Source organism: Mustela erminea, chromosome 3 (genome assembly GCF_009829155.1).
Source record: "Mustela erminea isolate mMusErm1 chromosome 3, mMusErm1.Pri, whole genome shotgun sequence".
NCBI lineage: Eukaryota > Metazoa > Chordata > Mammalia > Carnivora > Mustelidae > Mustela > Mustela erminea.
The window spans coordinates 79,506,104-79,518,515 of record NC_045616.1 but is presented as its reverse complement, the minus strand read 5'-3'; the positions used below and the strand labels follow the sequence as shown (position 1 = coordinate 79,518,515).

The 12,412-nt window shown below is 40.5% G+C and overlaps 1 protein-coding gene across 2 annotated transcripts in view; it reads right to left on the bottom strand.

Annotated features, from left to right (window-relative positions):
- Nucleotides 1-12,412, bottom strand: part of PLPP1 (phospholipid phosphatase 1) — a 93,556-nt gene that overhangs the window by 11,020 nt on the left and 70,124 nt on the right. The gene's annotated exons all lie outside the window — the stretch shown is intronic.

Sequence of the window (12,412 nt, the reverse complement as noted above, 5' to 3'; positions counted from 1 at the left end):
GAACATTACTGAAGTAATACTCAACAAGCCACAACTGGTATATAAATGGTCTGGCTTCAGGACACGTACACTTAAAGGACCATGACTTAAGTTTTATTTTCTACCTGAAGGGTTTGCCCCTGAGTGCTAATAATACCTCCTTTAGAATACTTGGAAGTTAACTACTTCTTCAAAAAGAAAATAAATTTAAAAAAAAATTAGAAGTGGTATTTTAGCCCTTTTAACAGGCACACCTCTCACCTCAGAATTCCCACCAGATGAAAATGCTTGTTTGACATTTATTTTCAAACTGTGCGCTGATGTTCATGTACCAGATGAATCTACACTTTCCAACATTATATTCTATCAACATGTGAGTATTGTCTTCCCACCCAAAGTGACAGAATGCTTGCAAAACTTAATTTTATGGCCCCTTTTGGAAAAGGGAGAAACTTACTAGCATCCATGATCTAGGTTCTGCTTATGGAGTGCTGGCCATGGGAACTGAAAGGGCAAGTACATTCCGTCCAGTAAAAGTAACTCCATGCAAAGGATGCATCAAGCAAATAATGAGTATGCTTCTCCTGCCTATGAATATGAACATAACTCAGAAGGGCAGGCTTCAAAGTATCTTACTTATTACACCCTGTTTGATTGGAAAGGAATTTGGTTGCCTGGATTCAGAGAGGTGAAATTAAAACACAGATCAGAAAGTCATCTGTGTTATGTTTGGCAACTGAGGGAAGGTGGGAGTGGAGATTTTCTTAAGCATGTACCGATGATGATCTAGCAAGAATTATGATAGTCTTTTTCATAATCAGATACATAGCTAAGAAAATGAATATTTTCAACTTCTAGTACCAACTAGGAATTACCTAATTAAACCTGATAATTACCATGGATTTAATCTATATGAAACAAGAAAAATAAATCACTTTTAGCCTCACTAACTGGCTGTAGAGAATAGATTAGTAGAAGTCCTTACTTTAAATTAGATAATTAGAGCAGAGTTCTATACATTTTATATTTCAGTAAGTTATACTGAAGAACCTACAAGTTAACAAAAGCCAATTTCAAGCCAGCATGACCACAATCAGAGAAATGTTCTCAAAGCCAAGCAAGTTCAGAGTTTCACTAAGACTTCATCTTCAGAGTATTCACTGTACACTATGCCACAAAACTGTAAATTCCAAACCTACGTTAATAGTTTTAAACAGTTCTGATTCAGTCACAGGGAGATTTCATTAGTTGAAAACAAAACGGTTTCAATTTTTTATTCCGAATACATAAGGAGGTATTTTATTCAGTATAGAACCAGTCAAGGAATAACCTCTGACTTCAACAAACAGGGATTAAAACACATAAAATAAGAGCTCTAGGGCAGGGGGGGTGCCTGGGTGGCTCAGTGGGTTAAAGCCTCTGCCTTCGGCTCAGGTCATGATCCCAGGGTCCTGGGATCGAGCCCCGCATCGGGCTCTCTGCTCAGCGGGGAGCCTACTTCCTCCTCCTCCTCTCTCTCTCTCTCTCTCTGCCTGCCTCTCTGCCTACTTGTGATCTCTTTCTGTCAAATAAATAAATAAAACCTTTAAAAAAAGAGAGAGAGAGCTCTAGGGTACCTGGGTGGCTCAGTCATTAAGCATCTGCCTTCAGCTCAGGTCATTAGCCCAGGGTTCTGGGATCCAAGCCCTGGAGTCCGGTTCTCTGCTCAGCGGGGAGCCTGCTTCCCCCCCCCTCTCTCTGCCTGCCTCTCTGCCTGCTTGTGATCTCTGTCTGTCAAATAAATAAAATCTTAAAAAAAAAAAAAAAAGTTGGTGGGAGAACTCTATTTGACCTCTTTACTCACTGTAGGTGATCAAACAACAGAATAAGACACCAAAATACAAATTCAGGTTATTTTCATATTCCATACACATCTCTTTATTGGGATCTCTAGGAGATATAGCTCTTTATTATGTCTTAAACTCACAAATGAACAAATAATTTTATGAGTAATTGAATAAAAATCCCCAAAGTAGGGGTGCCTGGCTGGCTCAGTCAGTGGAGCATGTGACTTGATCTAGCGCTTAAAATCCTTAAAAAATAGTAATAATAAAAATAGGGATGCCTGGGTGGCTCAGTTGGTTAGACAACTGCCTTTGGCTCAGGTCATGATCCCGGAGTCCCGGGATGGAGTCCCACATCGGGCTCCCAGCTCCATGGGGAGTCTGCTTCTCTCTCTGCTCTTCTCCTCACTCATGCTCTCTCTCACTGTCTCTCTCTCAAATAAATAAATAAAATCTTTAAAAATAAAATAAAATAAAATACAATTCCAGAAGTAGCCAAAATGCAGACTGTTTTCATCACAGTAACCTCACTGAAGTGTTTACGATTTTGGCCCCGGCCTCGGAACGTCACCCCGTTCTTAGATGTAGATAGACAGGTAAACAATTTGAGCTAGCTTTCCATTCAAAGCTTAAGGCAGTCTCTCCAGAAAGAATATTTACAGAGATAAAATATATTCAGAAAGACAGCTATGTGACTAACGCAGGCATGGCCTATTACACTGAGCAAGTAGGCAAGTCTGACAATGTAACTTACTATGGAGAGCATTCTTTTCCAAATGGCAGATTTAAGATTTTTGTTTTCTTTTGTTAGCCAGGACAGCCCTTTCTCCTGGGAGAGCTGCTTAGCCTGCACCCTAATATCATAGCCTTCGCGAGTGTTTACAGCCATCCACTCCCCACAGGGCCCATGAGTTCCCACTCAACCCATCATTCTTCCATCTCTATTTTCCAACATCTACATAACTATTCAGCCTTATAAACTGCAAAGACAGCCAAATCTAACCCTTATCAGTCATCAGACGCAAGCAACTCACATAAAGTGTTTAATTTTTTAAATGGCATTTTGGAGCTCATGGGGAGGTTAAATCACAACCTCCTAAAATTCTCACTGCTCTTGCCCAGCCCTCTGATTTTCTTTCTTCTTCCCAACTCACCAGAGTTAAAACGCACAGAAGAGTTATCCCTTTAGCTATTCTTTTAGTTTGAAAGATCTACTTTGCATTCATTCTTGAATGATGGTTTTCCTTAATACAGAATTGTAGGATAAATTTTTTTCTCGTCACTTTTTTGACTTCTACATTTGCTATTAAAATAGAATCTAGTGGGACACCTGGGTGGCTCAGTTGGTTGGACGACTGCCTTCGGCTCAGGTCATGATCCTGGAGTCCCGGGATCGAGTCCCGCATCGGACTCCCAGCTCCATGGGGAGTCTGCTTCTCCCTCTGACCTTCTCCTCGCTCATGTTCTCTCTCACTGTCTCTCTCTCAAATAAATAAATAAAATCTTTAAAAAAAAAAAAATAGAATCTAGTTGTCTGCCATTCCTTTCTAGGTCACCTGTCCTTTTTTGTACTTGCCCTCCCCCTCCACCATCAAGGTCAATATTCTCGTCTCAATGATCATGTATCCAGTAGGAATGTCTTTTTATTTATCAATTTAGTATTCATTGGCTTCCCATTTATATACTTCACCACTTCTGAACAGGTCTCAGCCATCATAACTTTGTTTTTTTGTTGTTTTGTTTAGAAATTTGTTCTATATCTTCCATCCTTTCTTTTTCTGAGATTGCTTCAACACGTTTGACATTTTCATCCTATCCTCTCCTATCTCTTAACCATTTTTTTTTTGTACTTTAAATCTTTGCCTATCTTCCATTTCAGCTCTCACTTTTGCTGTGTCTAAAGTACTTTATCAGTCTACTTTTTAATTTAAATATGTATGTATCATTTATTAAAGATCTCTTTGGTCCTTTTTTCAATCTATGGTCAATTTTGATCCTGTTTATCCTTCATCATATTCTCAGTCTCTGATTTATTTCTACACAGTAGATATATTGATTTTATATTCTATATGGTAATTCTACTATCTGCAACCTTTGAGAGCTTATGTAGTTTGTTGTATCTCCTGACTCTCACTTAGGGGAACTTGTTTCTATGTATGTTCCTTCACAGGACAATATGAACTCATGTCCTTGATACTCCATCTGTGGGGAATCTCGGAGGCCTTGGTTTAAAAAGAGTTTGTCCAGAAAAGGGGCGCCTGGGTAGCTCAGTGGGTTGGGCCTCTGCCTTCGGCTCAGGTCATGATCTCGGGGTCCTGGGATCAAGCCCCGAATCGGGCTCTCTGCTCAGCAGGGAGCCTGCTTCCCCCTCTCTCTCTCTGCCTGCCTCTCTGCCTACTTGTGATCTCAGTCTGCCAAATAAATAAATAAAATCGTTAAAAAATAAATAAATAAACAAAAAGAGGTCTTCCAGCAAAGATGTGTGTTCTCTCCTGCTGGGTTCAGTAGCAATCCATTAAAAAAAAAAAAATTTTTTTTTTTTAAGACCCACGTATATAGTATGTATTCTGGCACCAGAACAATGTTGACTATGGTCCTGTAGTTAAGAACTCTTTCTGACAGCAGTCTCCTCCCCCGCCAGGAAGATGTGCCCTTTGGGAGTCCTTAAATTATCCTTGGGTCTCCCCTCTGTCTACCCTGCACTAGCCTCATGTTCAGAGTCCCATCAAAACTGAGGCTCTGGGGCACCTGGGTGGCTCAGTGGGTTAAGCCGCTGCCTTCGGCTCAGGTCATGATCTCACAGTCCTGGGATCGAGTCCCACATCGGGCTCTCTGCTCAGCGGGGAGCCTGCTTCCTCCTCTCTCTCTGCCTGCCTCTCTGCCTCTCTGTCAAATAAATAAATAAAATCTTTAAAAAAAAAAACAAAAACAAAAAAAACTGAGGCTCTAGGCTACCAAGAATTGGCACATACCTTCAGGTACACATCAGATCAACAGCATTAACGAATTCCAACATCATGAAAATTCCTTTACTCTCTCGTCAGCTTGGCTATTTATTTACAAAGATTTATTTATATGTGTTTATATATATTTTAATATATAATACCAACATGTACATACGTGTGTGTGTAATGTATTACCTAGCACGTGCAACTCTATCAGTGTTTCTAATCCTCCATATGCCAGAAATAGAGGCAGTCTTTTTTTTTTTTTTAAGATTTTATTTATTTATTTGACACACAGAGAAAGATCACAAGTAGGCAGAGAGGCAGGCAGAGAGAGAGGAGGAAGCAGGCTCCTTGCTGAACAGAGAGCCTGACGAGGGACTCCATCCCAGGACCCTGAGATCATGACCAGAGCTGAAGGCAGAGGCTTTAACCCACTGAGCCACCCAGGCACCCTGAGGCAGTCTTTTTTAAAACAAGAATTTGGACAAGGGGTACCTGGGTGGCTCAGTAGATTAAGCATCTGCCTTCAGTTCAGGTCATGATCCTGAGGTCCTGGGATTGAGCCCCAGGTGGGTCTCCCTGCTCAGTGGGGGCCTGCGTCTCCCTCTGCCCATCCCCCTGCTCGTGTTTGCACAGTCTCTTTCTCTCAAAATCTTAAAAAAAAAAAAAAAATTAGGACTAATAAAATGTTATCTCAAATCAAATGCTTTACTAGGAGACATAGTCTGGCAAAAAATAGTTTGTTTACATTTTAAAGTGGTCAGTGTTCACAATGTTTCTAATTCTTACTCTCCCACCAGTTCACTGGGTATGACAAAGTTGGCTCTGGGGCAATTCAGAACTTCCTTCCTTTCCTTAAAGATCATCCTGAAACCGATTCCTAAAGTATTTTAAGGCAGAAAGGCTGTCATAAGACTTAACGGTTCTAAGCTACTGAGCCCCTTTTATGCACAGGTATCTAATCCCCAGTACTTCCACTCTTCCCAGAAATCCCCATGGTGGGGGCTGTTGATCCTATTTTAGACAGAGACCCTGAACCTCCCACAGGTTCACTCACTGGCTCCCAAGTCCCATCGCTTTGAGGATCAAATCCAAGTCCTCCCAGCTCTTTCCCAGTGGGCCAGGATCCCCCACTCAGGTGCAGGGCCGGGAGACCCAGCAGCAGAACGCCGGCATCTCCCAGCAAGGAGCCACCGTGAGAAAGAACAGGAGGCACGATTCACACACGGCACCGTGTGTGAAGTCAGTACACGAAGAACTTAGATCATCTGTGAAAAGGCAAATGTCAATATGCAGATAAGGGTTTTAAGAGAATACTCATTTCTCCTTTGTACACTCTAAAGGCCAAAACAAAAGGAAGTCAAACTGCAACATGAAGCCTTTTCTCCAAATGTTATTTCCTGATTAGAAAGTTTACACAACAGCAAATTAACCTGAAGGACAGGGTAAATAAAACTCCCTTCTGTGGTAACCTTTAAACATAGAATGACCCTATGAGAAAGTTATAACAAATGTCCCAAACAAATGCACAAAGGAATAATTTCCCAAGTATTTGTCCCACTTTGTTTCAAAAGGATTTTTACAACCAATAGCTGTGCAAAATGCTCAGGCAATGAGCTGTCAGGCTATTATCTTTTAAAATTTCACATCTAATATACCGGGGAAGTCAAGTAGGTAGTGAATGGGGAAAATGGGTAGTTCCACAACGCACTGATAGGAGTGCATACTCTTCAAAGGAGATCTGATAGTATCTATCTATATGTAAACCCACAGTATTTTCTGACCCCGTAGTTCCACTTGAAGACATCTATCCTAGAGAAACACACACAAGCACAAAGATGTTTGAAGTAACACAGCCAGCAACTTGAAGATGATGGTTTTCTCACTCTTCTTCTGAATACCATAAATTAATTAAAATCGATTAAATAACTATGTGAAGTGACAACAAAATCTACAGGAAATATTTTTAAATATGTCACTTATTTAAACCACATAAAAGCATACAACTTCACACTTAGTGTAAAATACACAGAAAGCAACTGATAGGACAAACTGTTAATAGTCACTCTGGGGAAAGGTATCAAATGAGGGTTTAAAAAAAATCTTTCAGGGGCGCCTGGGTGGCTCAGTGGATTAAGCCTCTGCCTTTGGCTCAGATCATGATCTCAGGGTCCTGAGATCAAGCCCCGCATCAGTCTCTCTGCTCAGCAGGGAGCCTGCTTCTCCTTCTCTCTCTGCCTGCCTCTCTGCCTATTTGTGATCTGTCAAATAAATGAATAAAAACCTTTTAAAAAAAAATCTGTCACATTTTACAGTGATAATACTGCAAACATAACATGTCATTACTGGGATTTTATATATTTTTATATATATATTTAAAAATATAAAAAATTATAGTCAAATTCTCTGATATGCCTGCTACAAATTTCCTACCAACCCTCTCTCCACTAAACCCACACGCACACATACACCTGAATTCCTTCCTGAACAACACTTGCGTTCAGAGCTGCCCGGCAGCCAGCCCTCAGGACCCACGTGCAGCTCCCTGGCTACAGATTCATGTCCAGAGCCCCACTGGGACTCAACCCCGGGAAGCTTGTTCTTACATCTCTCAATGAAACGTTCTGACATTCGTGTATTTTTAAATATCATATGTCGTGTTTCCACAAAAATATATGCACTTAATTTCATACCACTGAAATTCAGCATATTAACTATTGATTATTACAAGTAACAGAGCCAGTAAACAAGTGATTTTGACATATGTGTTTGGAGAGGAGAAAGATCAGATTTCTAGAAATGTGTAGATACACAAGAACCACGGGGTATCTTTTCTCCCGAAGGGTACAGAGATAAAGATGAAGATGATAAATGGCAAAAGAATGTAAGATGATCCCAAACAAAAATTAAGTAAAATACAACAAAAATAATGTAAATTCATCTTATTTGCTTGAACCAGAGACTGAGAGATTAGTTCACTAGCAACAAAAATCCTGTCATATATTCCTTAAATTATTTTTAGAAAGATTTTACTAGGTTTCCATTTAAAGCTACACTGTATTTATATGGAGTTGATTAGCTACTTCACGTATAAAAGTGACATGCCTAACTAAAAACAGATCCGAGTATCCTATTTTATTCATTAATATTAATGCGTCAGCATCAAATACCAGTTCACAGCCACTACTGTCAGTGACTTATATACCAAATAATCTAATATCTATAGATACCGTATCATGAAACTTAAAGGAGAGAAATGAGCAAGACCGTGGAAAATGAAAAAAGAGAGGGGTAAAAGTAGGACATAACTGATATGTGTACAAGGTATTTTAAACTCTTGATTAAATAAACCAGTTGATGATTAAAAACAAATGATCGCACGTCTTCTGTTTATGGGAGACTCGTTTGAAAAGAAGGAATCTAAAAAGGAGAAGTTGTTGAGAACTCGGAGATAAAGGAAAGTAAAACCGGGTGTGCCTTGAAAATCAGATGACTGGGAATAAACGGTTCTACACTCTGAGCAGGGAAACTGTGTCTCTGACAGTTGAGCGAAGACGGGAAAATGAGAGAGGTTACGGACAGAAGAGTAAAACAGACATAAGTGCACGAAGCAGGAGAAGAGCCGTCACAGGTTTCCTACAGCAGGAGGGAAAAATTGATTCCTTGGTGCAAAAAGACTCCAAATCACCAACGTGGCATTATCAAAGAGTTAAAAAGGAAACAAAGGGCAACCGGCAGGTTACACGAGGGACGGGACGTAACTTTGAGGCGTTGCTATGCCTGTAACTAGTAACTCCTTACCTCCTTCCTCCCCCGGCCCCCTTTTAAAACACTGAACAAGGAAGACTACCTTGCCACAAGGCAGAAGAATTTAGAGGCAGTCAGAAGGAAGGCAGACTTCTAAATTGCCTTCTAAGGTGTTTTTTAAGGGGCAGGAATCTAGCCAGAGGTAAGACTGCCACACCTCTATTTTCAGCCCTCTCCCAAAAAGACAGCATGAAGGCCAAGAAAGCTTGTTAAATCTGGCCAGTACACTCCACTTCCCACCCTGACGCAGACCATGAAATCACCATTAACTCTTCACCACCCAGGTAAGATGACTGTAGAAGATACCAGTACAAGTCTATACAATTAAACTACTATAAAACTTCTGATATGCACTGAGAGTGGCAAGAGAAAATGCAAAAGCCCACGCACATATGAAATTATTAGAGCCCAACAGGAAGCTGACCAGACAGGTCACTCTGGGTTCCTTTCGGATTCGAGCAGATGACATCACCAGAGACAGTGTTACCAGAGGACAAGCTGAGTGCCACGGTACTGCACTTGGACAATCTTTCTACCAAACGGACAAAAGCACTAGAGTGACATTTCCTTTAGTATCTCAAGTCCTTTTGCTTTAAAAGAAAAGAAAGCTTAGATCACATAATATTTAGGTACCCATTTTAGTATATTTAGATTTGAATGAAGTGGAGGAAAGCAGACGACTTGTTACAAATATAAAGACAAAATCATGACCACATTACTCTCCCGCTTCACGTCCTTCACTGGTACACTGCTGAGCTTCGAGTAATCAAGCCCCTTCATCAGGCCCACCAGCTAGTCTGGAACCATCATCTGCTACCCAACTACTTACAATTCCCAATACACGTCATGTTTCATGCTGTGTTTTTTCATCACTGCGCCTGAAATGAGCTTCCCAACTTTCCTGGATAATTACAACACAAGAGTCACCGCAGCCACCGTTACCTTCCAGAAACCTTTCTTCAACAACTAGGCTGAAGTGCTCTTCCTTTCTCCAAAAGGAGAGAGATGTACGGCACACATATATCCTTGAACCCACCTTCCACAGTAAATCATCTGCTATAGTCCTTCCTTCTTCCATTCCATCCAAACATGGGCAGGAGGAGGACAAGACTTATAAACAGAAATGTCTGACGTTTGTTTGTTTCTTTGTTTTAATTACATACGAAACGTCCATAAGAAAAATTCAGAAGGTATAGCAAATCAAGAGAAAAATTGCTGGTGAACACCCAACTCCCTGAGAGCCCATCTTTTTTTTTTTTTTTAAGATTTTATTTATTTATTAGACAGACAGAGATTACAAGTAGGCAGAGAGGCAAGGGAAGCAGGCTCCTTGCCGAGCAGACAGCCTGATGCGGGGCTTGATTGCAGGACCCTGAGATCATGACCTGAGTGGAAGGCAGAGGCTTTAACCCACTGAGCCACCCAGGCACCCCTGAGATCCCACCTTAACTCATCTTGAATCCTTAACACCCACCACCACTAGATAAGCATACAGTAGGTGCTCAATACATTTAAGCTCAAACAGAATCTAATGTCTTAATGATAAATCAGTTTTTATGTAGTTATTCTAGAAGATGTAAAATTCTTATACTTTTCATATTTCAATGTCACAAATCACCTCTGCTGCTTCCCCACCCCTTCCCCCACCAAAGCACCAATAATAGAGTATTATGTCAGTGCCTCCACAAGAAGTACACTTCAATCAGTTTGTGCTTCGACAGCTATGTTACCTTTGCATAATAATGTTATCATATAATTATGCTGAACTTAAATAAGTCTCTGCCAATAATCATGGCAAGATAAGTTACCTGATTTTAACATCTTACCTCTGATGTGTTTTCCCCTTACAGTGATTACAAATTCTAACTTTATCATCACAGTTCTGGAGAATTAGGAAGTGCAATCTAACACCCCTGCTCTTTCTGCCCTTCTTTAAGAACCTGTGAGCAGTATCAGTATGTATCAGCTTAAACCTGCAGTACCTAAGGCCTCTTCCCAACACCTTCGGCAAGCATTTCAATAATGTGTATAAAATGTCCAGAAACTTTTTTTACGTTGTGATCAAAGGCAGTCAGATTAGTGGAACAAATGATATCTATAAAGTAAGATATATATTGTAAATCAAAAACAAATTAAGTTTTGAAAGCCTTCTCAGGGGCACCTGGCTGGCTCAGCAGGTAGAATGTGTGACTCTTGATCTCGGGGTTATGAGTTTGAGCCCCGTAGGGATTACTTAAAAATATAATCTTGGGGCACCTGGGTGGCTCAGTGGGTTAAGCCTCTGCCTTCGGCTCGGGTCATGATCCCAGGGTCCTGGGATCGAGCCCCATATCGGGCTCTCTGCTCTGCAGGGAGCCTGCTTCCTCCTCTCTCTCTGCCTGCCTCTCTGCCTACTTGTGATCTCTGTCAGATAAATAAAGAAAAAAATCTTTAAAAAATATATATATATATAATCTTAAAAAAAAAAGAAATGTAAGTGGGCAAAAAACAAAGACAAAATAAAACAAAAACAAGGGATAACAAATAACAAGGTTTTAGGTACTGCCTGAATCCTACTTTCCATTGCCTTGGAAGAGTTTCTTCATTTTTAAGGATTCAGTTCTATTCTTCAATAAACCAAAAATACTGAAAACTGTCCATCGTCATAAATTTCCAAACATTACCTCAGAAGCAATACAATGTAGTTGCAGTAGATTACATAAGAAAATATTATGGTTAACAGGATATAAACATAAAAGAAAAAGGTTAAACAATCCTATAATCTCGCTCTCAAGTGCATATGTAAACTCATTTCTAATATAAATTGGAGAGTTTGTTGAGCAGACCAGAAGTGGGGTCCAAGATTATACCTCTCTACCAAGCTCCCAGGTGATGTCCATCCTGCTGGTCAGAGCAGAGGACCACACTTTGAATGGTAAGGGGAGAGGAATGAGAAGAAAGGTAATTTTGAGCTTGATTAGGAAAACACCTGGGATTAAGTCAAGAGTTTGGGCACTCTGTGGAGACAGTCACCTCAAAAGAATGCTAATGATTTTCCTGCTTTCTTATTATAAAGACTACTTAAAACAGGAAAAACACTGAAGAATCACACAAGCCAACACAATCCATACGTCAGGTTTGTTTTACTTTTCACAAATTCAACTCACATCCTACCCCTCAAGAAAAATATTTATTTTCTAATTAAGTAAAAATACCGAATGCATGCTGTTTATATTTATTCTAAATGGAAACTCAGGCTTACACCACTCAATTATATTTCTTTTTAGGATTTTATTTATTTGAGAGAGAGAGAGAGAAAGAGAAAAAGCCCAAGTAAGGGGGAGAGGCAGAAGGGAGAGGGAGAAGCAGATTTCCCACTGAACAGGGAGCCCAATGTGGGGCTCAATCCCAGCACCCTGGAATCATGACCTCAGCCAAAGGCACACACCCAACCAAGTGAGCCACTTGGAGCTGTCCCTCCATCCATTATATTTTTATCTGGAAAAAGGACTAATGTAACTACATGACTTTTCTTTTTTTTTTTTTTAAGATTTTATTTATTTGACAGAGAGAGACACAGCTAGAGACGGAACACAAGCAGGGGGAGTGGGAGAGGGAGAAGCAGACTTCCCGCTGAACAGGGAGCCTGATGCGGGCTAGATCCCAGGACCCTGGGATCATGACCTGAGCTGAAGGCAGACACTTAACAACTAAGCCAATCAGGTGCCCCCCCACCTTTTTTGTCATATTTCAAAGCTGGCACTGGGGAATTCGAGAGTTCTAAAGTGAAGGTACAAAGCATCAATAGAAAGTCAACAGCTGATGATGTGTTCATGTGATTTAGAAGCCTATTAATATTTAATGCACAGCACTGCT